This window comes from Myripristis murdjan, chromosome 2 (assembly GCF_902150065.1).
Source record: "Myripristis murdjan chromosome 2, fMyrMur1.1, whole genome shotgun sequence".
Taxonomy (NCBI): Eukaryota; Metazoa; Chordata; class Actinopteri; order Holocentriformes; family Holocentridae; genus Myripristis; species Myripristis murdjan.
Window position 1 is genome coordinate 19,991,623 of NC_043981.1, and position 7,334 is coordinate 19,998,956.

General features: G+C 41.7%; 1 long non-coding RNA gene across 1 annotated transcript; it reads left to right on the forward strand.

The window, feature by feature from the left end:
* The first annotated feature begins 5,198 nt into the window (after nt 1–5,198).
* Nucleotides 5,199–7,049, forward strand: LOC115371129 (uncharacterized). Its single transcript, XR_003929330.1, has 3 exons — nt 5,199–5,289; nt 6,609–6,693; nt 6,796–7,049. It is a non-coding gene; the product is annotated as an uncharacterized LOC115371129 (long non-coding RNA).
* The last annotated feature ends 285 nt before the right edge of the window (nt 7,050–7,334 follow it).

Below are 7,334 nucleotides of genomic sequence, written 5' to 3' on the forward strand. Positions count from 1 at the left end.
CTGGAGTGGATGCAGCCTGTGGCCTCAGTAGAGCTGCTGGAGTGTGCAGAGTCAACAAGTGATCTGTGCACGTGATGGAGGAATGCACCGTGCACGCAGGGGGCGTGGCCTCAAGCACTGGGGGCGTGGCCTCACACACTGAGGGTGTGGCCTCAGACACTCTGCAGTGCGTTGTGTGCATGGGGTTGAGGAATGCAGTGTGCAGCGTAGAAATCCCAGTGAACTTTCATTAAATTTGGTTGTTGAACAAAGATCAGCTTCCTGTGCTGTTTGTTCTCTTATGATGTTGAAAAGGACTTATATTTTATATATTATATAGATTATATATTCCTCCGGTTTTGCTTGATTTTATTTTGTAAAACCTCAGGGAGCTACTTTCATTTAATTCATTTATTAAAGTTTATCTTCCTTCCTCTTCTATATTATCCAGAAATAACGAGAGGATCATTCTCTTTTTCAGCTTTTTCTCACATTCCTCTGCTTCTTTGGTGTTTCTTTTCTTTTCTTTTCTTTTCTTTTTTAAGGCAGCAGATTAAGAAACACCAGCAGGCACATGGTTTTAATTAGCCGGGTTTAACTCGGCTGTTTTATTGGCTGATAAACACACAGACACATTAGATTGAGCCTCCCACGCTGGCTGAGGGCTTCACTGTGTGTGTGATTCAAAATATAACGAGCTAACATCACTGCGCCTCACACTCTTCATCTGTGCTTCCTCATTTATCACTGTTTTCTGTTTCATTTCTTTTAGGATTTATTTCATTTATCTTTTCTTCTCATGGTTCTCTTTTGTTTTTTTTGTTTTTTTGTTTCTGCTGTATTTTGCTGAAATTGTTCTTAATGTTTTCTCCACTTCTGTTCACTTTTTTTCTTTTGTCCTCCTTTTGTCTGTTCTGCTGTCTTTCTTTCCTCTCTCTTTCTTTCTCAGGCCTTCATTTTCTCTCTGGATGCACTCGTTCATCTCGGCTCGAAAGTGGTGAGCTCCTGTCAAGTTGAACTTTGGCTCAAGATCGCCGCTCGCAGGCCACAGGTGGAATTACAGTCAAGCGCACAGAGGAGGCCTTCTTTTAAACATTCGGTTTTTACATTTTTCAGCGTTGGCCAATCAGCTGCATTAGAAGGAAAAAAACCTGCATATATATTATATTAGTTTAGTTTAGTTTCTTCACACATCACCCAGGGAATACAATCCAATACATGATGTATACAACAGGTACTTTACACAGTGGGATGTGTGGAAAGGGTCAGCCCAAGGAAGCTTAAAAGCTTTTAATAAGGGGCCCGGTTTTCCATGAATATAAGGTACTGGCCAGTTATCCTTATAATATGGACAACATACAAATAGACAATAGACACACAATAAACAATAAACAATCTCAGCATTCTGGTTACACTGGATTTGATGCAAAGTACAGCAGCAATGCTAACCCAGAGGAACCAACAGATGCAGTAAGATACAGGTATTCATACTATTATTAATCAGCACATTAAACATACATTGCTAGCAGTTGAATTTTTAGTTTTTTCTTGAAGATGGAGATGGAATGTGACATTTTTAGTATTTCATCAAGCTCGTTCCAAATCTGTGGTCCTCTACACACACGATGCTAAAGCTTGTGCATTTTAGTCTTCGTTTTTTTCCAATGATTAGTTTTTTATTCCTGGTGGTATAGGTGTGCCTAGGAGCACAGACTGGCATGAGGCAGACCCATATCCAGAAAGAAATGACAGGGGGGGCACGCAAGACCCCATGGGGGGTAGTGCCCACGCCGGCGAAAAAATTTTGAGCCATTTTTTTCAGCCAGATTTAGTGGGATATCTCATTTCTCATTATTTTTCTAAGTTCTCACCACACCTACCTCTGTGTTTTTTACATAAATCTATCTATCTATCTATCTATCGATCTATCTATCTATCTATCTGTGTCTCTTTTGTGAAAATATTACTCCGCCTATATCTTATTGCTCGAGTCTGTGTGGTTTCCATGGCAACACGAAACGTTTCACCAAAACCTGCATCTAAAGCCGCTGTCAGCTTTGTTAGCCTGCATAATGGACCGTTTTTCTGTCAATTTTGATTTCTTTGGCGACCTAAGTTTGGATAAACGGCTGAACGAGGAAGACAAGACAGAAGAGAAAAAGGAGAGATACGCGAGAGTGACGAGTGAAGAGCTGGATCAGCTGGAGAGGTCAGGAAATGAAGCCGGTACGGCCCGGTCAACGTCTTGGGCCGTCAAATGTCTGCAAGACTACCTGACAAACACCGGGCAAACAGCTGATTTCTCACCTGTAAGGAAAGAAGAGCTGAACAAGATCCTCCGGGAATTTTATGGAGCTTTAATTTCTATAATCAAGAGAATGAAATGCCTCAGCAGATTCAGCACCACGGACAGTACCTGCTGAGGCAGATTCAGCACCATGGACAGTACCTGTCGGATTTTCCACGGAGATGTGCAGCTATAACTTTGTTCTTGTTATTAATGTGTTAATGTTATCAGTTATTAATTAGCCTATTAATTGTTATTAATTTGTTTAGTCTTTATGAGTTTCCTAGGCCATTAATTTAATTAATTAGTCAGTTTGTTTGCATTTGTATATTGAAAACAGATGTCAGAAAACTGTCGTCTTTATTTCAGAGGTAAATTGATAACAGCCTGAAAAGGTGATTCTATAACTCTGTTCAGCCTTAATGTGACTGCTTACTGTCTTTACTTTTGCTGCTTCGCCACATTAATCGGAGCTGACGTTAAATTGGAGTGACACACCCCCAGCTGAAATAAAACATCTGCTGGTGAGTTTATGAAAAGTAAAATGTTTGTTCTGGCGCCGACACTGGAAAGCAGTAGCCTGTATTTAAATATAACTGTTAATATGAGTTGTTAATATAAGTTGGTTGCAGATAAAGATCAGCTGTGCTGCTGAGTCATTGTCACAGCAACTGTTAGATTAAAAATGACTGAGAAGTCGGCAGAAATATAACTATCAGTCCATGAAAAAATGTTTTGTTTTGTTTTTTTTTTTTCTCCAGCGGATATTCTAGTTGCAACATGATTGAGCTAGCAAAGCAGTTTTGTGTTGCTGTGTGAGGTATTTATTCAGTTTTGAGAAATCTATGTCTAGAAAACATGATAAACCCAAGTTGGCTGGCTGACAAGCACTAGTTACCGTCAGAGCTCATATATTTCCGGTGTAACGGAGAGAATACTAGCAAAAAAAACTTTTTTATTTTGAGAGCGACATGCCCACAGTATGAATATATTTTGATTATACATGTTAGTTTGGTTGTAATAGTTGTATAATCGCATTATTACAAATAATAAAAACAGTGATGACGCCAACATGGCCTGTATCATGTTTGACACAGCGGTTCACATTCACCTGCTGCATCTCAACAGAGTTTACTCCACAGTCATGTCAATCAACAGATCAATAGATTCACCTTTACCTGTCAACAACACAGGATGTGCTACTTTTGAAAAATAAAGAACAATAAAATCAGCAAAGTGATTTCTATCCTGTGAATACGACCGTTTGAATGAAACGACCAAATTGATCGACCGAGAGAGAGAGAGAGAACAAAACACACCCAGGTGAAACGTCTTGTGAAATGTTATTTCATTCATTCACATTACCGCTGTCATTTGCAAGATGTAGCCTACGGTTGTCATTCCTAAATAACCGTCACGTCTCGTGCACCCCGTTGTGGTCAGCATAATCAACTTAGCTTAACAAACAAAAACTTATAAATAAATGTGATTTCATTGCAAGATGTACGGTGTCATTCCTGAAGAGATTCGTATCACATCATTTACTAATTGTGTCATATTATATGTTGATCACTGACAGATTATTTTAAAATCCTTAATAATGACGGTGGTGAGAGAAATAACCGCCGAGCCGCCTCGTCGCCATGACAACAGGCAGCATGTCGTTCAAAGCGAGGCGGTTCAGTTAACCACTGGTTCGACTCGCCGGCGCGCAATGACTGATGGGTAATATCCGTTGTCGAACTGGGCGAAGTGAGGAGCCATTGTTCACTTGTTCCCTGCACACAGTGTTGCCAGGTGTACGATAATTATCGTATTTGTACGATAATTTGGCCCTCTGTACGATGTACGATCAATAATCCCCAAAAAGGCCAAATGTACGATAATTTGACCATTTCATATTATTGCCTGCCGCAACTGTCCGCCGGAGAGTTTTTTTTTTTTTTTTTACCCTGAAGGCATCTATCCCCATGTGACGTGTTTCCAGCCAATCGTGTATGACGTCTATGCATTTGTCGCAGCACAATGATTGGCTGAATGGTCAGCTGCGCCCGCCCCACGAGACGCTCACAGTCAGGTCTCTGGCGCGATTCAAAACAGAAGCAGTTGGCGCCGTTAATCCGTTCCGTACTGACGCCACTAATGCCCCTTTTCCATTAGTATCTACTCGGCTCGACTCAGCTCGACTCTACTCGCCTCGACACGGTTTAGGTGGTTTTCCATTACAGTTGAGTAGCACCTCGCCGTGGGTGGAGTCGTCATAGCAAGGCGGCGCACCGTCCAGCTCCCTCTGGATTCTTTGGGCCGCCACCAAGCTCAGAAAAGTCTCCACCTCTTTATTTGACCGCCGCAGCGGTTTGCTTGCCACTTTCCGACTTTGACAACTTCACTGACGATCAATGCGCACGGCCGCTGTTGCCGTTTTTTTTTTTTTTTTTTTTTTTTTTTTAATGTCGGGTTTTGTTTTCGTGCAGGAGTCGCTCTCGTCACTCCCTGTCCAATCAGTTGCCTGCACGGCGTTAACGTCACATTTTCAGCGCGACTCAGCTCGACTCAGCTCGCTTGGAACCCCGGCTGAGTAGGTGCTAAAATGGGACCTGCTAGCAGGTACTACGACCTAATGGAAAAGCTCTTAAACCGAGTAGAGTCGAGCCGAGTCGAGCTGAGTAGGTACTAGTGGAAAAGGGGCATAAGTGCCTGCAGGACACTGTGGAACACTACAGTGACTATATTTGACAATAGCGCATCATTGGCCTTGTTATTTTGGTTATCACAAGTGTACGATAATTTCCCTCAAAATACGATAATTTTGAGCCTCTGGTACGATAATCCTACATTTCCCACCTGGCAACACTGCCTGCTCAGTTCACAGGACCCTTCAAACTGCTCCCTGTGGTTTGGAATCACTGAACATGGCGGCACACCCTGTGTGGTCCACTGCTCAGGGAACTACAGGGCGATCGGAACGCACCTTATGAGTTGTATAACATAACAAATTATCTTGAAGGAGTAGATATTTACCAGTAAGTGTGACTCTAATAATTTAACAATATGTTAAATTATTAATTGTTTTAAAAATGTAAATTACTTATCCAACAGACCTAACAATTCAGCTACCAGTGAATGAGCAGTAGTATGCATGTGATGACACAGATTGAAAAATAAGCCGAAGTGATATTGTGCGGTGCCGGTGCAGTTGTTATGTCAAATTCCGTGTTAAAAATAGATTCCGTTTATATTCGGCTTATTCCGCGATTCCGTGATCGACCCCCGCCCAGTCAGAGAGAGAGAGAGAGAGAGAGAGAGAGAGAGAGAGAGAGAGAGAGAGAGAGCCGTAGCCTACCTTGTGCCTGGAGGCTCGCAGGTCAGCTCAGGGTGTGAAGAAGCTTGTAATCCTCCTCCAGCTTCAGTCTCTTCAGCCTTCAGTCATTTCAGAGCTGACGTCAGAGTGTCTGGAGCTACTAGCTAGCTAGCAGACAGAAACTAAAGCAAGTCCACACCGTCACCGTAATGTGGCGTTAGAGCCAACCGACTTCAGGTGTTTCTTCCTGCCTCTTCAGGGCTCACTCACAGCCAAGCGGCCGCCATTGTTCTCGCTAAAATCATTTAAAAATTGTTTGGCATCCATATCTGTAATTAATTCACTCCGACCGAAGTTTTTAAACAGACTAACCGTTAAATCTCTCTCCCTCCCTCGCGCGGCACGCGAACATGAACGGTGCGTTCCTTGGCTGTGATTGGTCAGGTTTTAGGCCAGAGGAGTTCGATTGGTTAAAGTAATATCAGGTGAGCCAATAAGATGCAGAATAGCCCGAGAGTCATCGCAGAGATTTAATGTGATGGAGATTTAACTTAAAGAGAGAGAGAGAGAGAGAGAGAGAGAGAGAGAGAGAGAGAGAGAGAGAGAGAGAGAGAGAGAGAGAGAGAGAGAGAGAGAGTAGTACAACATTTCTTGTCAAAAAAAAAAAAAAGGGTCACATAATTTATGGTTTAGTTTGTAGACAGTCTGGTACATTGCACAAGCATTCTGGTAGTAGCTGTACTCACGAAGTCTCAAGAGGTTGTGGCGGTAGAAAATCATTTTATTGGGAGCATTAAACTCACACCATGTTAAGGCGCATATGACTTTTTTTTTTTTTTTTTGGAGTATCTCTAGCTTTTTTTAATGAGTTGGAAATGTGTTACACCATAAAATATTGCAGTATTGTAAGTGAGGTTCGAACAAGGATTTGTACAGAGTGAGGAGTGCAGAGAGCGGAGGATAATGTCTCAACTTAAAGAACAAAGCTGCATATTTAGACAGTTCAGTTGTGAGATCATCAATATGTCTTTTAAAATGAAGGAAGTCATCAATGTGGAAACGAAGCGCTCACTGCACAACACCTGGCTCAAACAGGACTGCTGGTGTCTGCTTGTGCCAAAAGCAGGTAAGATCCTCTGCCTCGTACCGATCACTGTATCGATCAGGCTGGTGCTGCTAAATTGATCAGCACACACTCACAGTAATCCATTCATGTTGCTCTGCACAGGTAAACCTGGGACACATGACCTGTCAGCTGCATCTCACAGGATTCCCACTGCATCACACCGCCTGCTACACAGAAGAGCCTGATGGTGGATTATCATTATTAATATCATATGTTTATCCTTGTTAATGGTTTGATTTGTTTCGGTTGTATCTTGTAATTTAATCTCATTTATCTATTTTTTTTAATCTAGCTTTTATTTACCTCTGTATCATTATTTTTAAACCTCTTAAATTGATTTTGATATAATTTTTCATTTTTGTCACGTCTTTTATCAATACATTATGTCATAATAAACTGTAGGCCGAAACAGTTTATATGAACAAATAGAACAAATGCTTTATTGCTAAACTTGCAGCAGCCTGTAAACATTGGACTCAGATAATATATTGCGCGGTAGCTCTCAACTACACACAGGTAAGTCTCTTTTCAATGACGTCACATCCGCTCTGTAAAGCTCGAGTAGGTTACAATAACCTGTCAATCAGTACTGTCCAATACCTTGACATCTCCCCCTCAAATTATCAGACCTCTCCATAACA